Below are 991 nucleotides of genomic sequence, written 5' to 3'. Positions count from 1 at the left end.
GCAACGATAATTAAATAAATTCGTGATTTCGCAAAACGCGCAATACGCAATGTCTTTTGCACCTGCCATGGAGAAGCTGATGCAGAGACATTAGGTGGTACCGAGACATTGTTGAGTTTTTTCTGAATGGAATGATGAATGCAATAGGAGATTTTATCTGATGACGAAAAGTTATAGGTGCAATTTGTAGAAGAGAAATTAGGAGGAAGTTCTTAACAATGTGTCGCGGAAAATGGAATAATGATAAGATAAAAAATATAATTTGGAATAATATGTTTCGCAGAAACATTACAGGGGACGTGATGAAACGACAAGACGAAAACGATAAATGCATACATAATTAAGACAATATTTTAAAATGTTCAGTAATTATTGTATATTAAATTAATTTTTATTTTTAAGTTTTTTTGAAGTTTTGAGGAATTATCGATTACATATTAACTTTTTGATTTGGTAATTTAAATGCTACCAATTGAATTTTTTTTTTGACAATATTTATTTTCAAATTTTTTGAACTTGTACCTTGTTATTATAAATATTTGTTTTACGTTTAACTTAGTCTTATTGCGCAATGTTTGATATATATTAAATTTTGTCATTTTTGGTTTTTTTTAAATGCATTTTCTATTTTGGCGCAGACACCTCGTTATTAAGTCTTTCGTATTAAGAGAGATTACATAATATCCGATCGTGGTGATCTCATAGCAATCTTTTTCACGATTTATCTTCTCATTGAAAATTGAGAGTGCTTGTTGCAGATCTAGAATTAATCCTGGATTTTCTTTTAACAAACTCGGATTTCTGGTAATAATGTTTTCGGCATTAGTTGGCGACGACGGCTAAATGATTTAAAATTAAAAATAATTATTAAAAAATATTATAAGAATTTTATTTGTTCCAATAAATATTTTTCCTTTAATAAATGTATAAATGGGAAATGGCGACAGTCGTTGATTCATTGCCGAAATTTATTAGATCGGAAGAGCACACG

Source organism: Wasmannia auropunctata, unplaced genomic scaffold (genome assembly GCF_000956235.1).
Source record: "Wasmannia auropunctata unplaced genomic scaffold, wasmannia.A_1.0 LD334991.1, whole genome shotgun sequence".
NCBI lineage: Eukaryota > Metazoa > Arthropoda > Insecta > Hymenoptera > Formicidae > Wasmannia > Wasmannia auropunctata.
Note: the sequence above shows the minus strand (reverse complement) of the source record.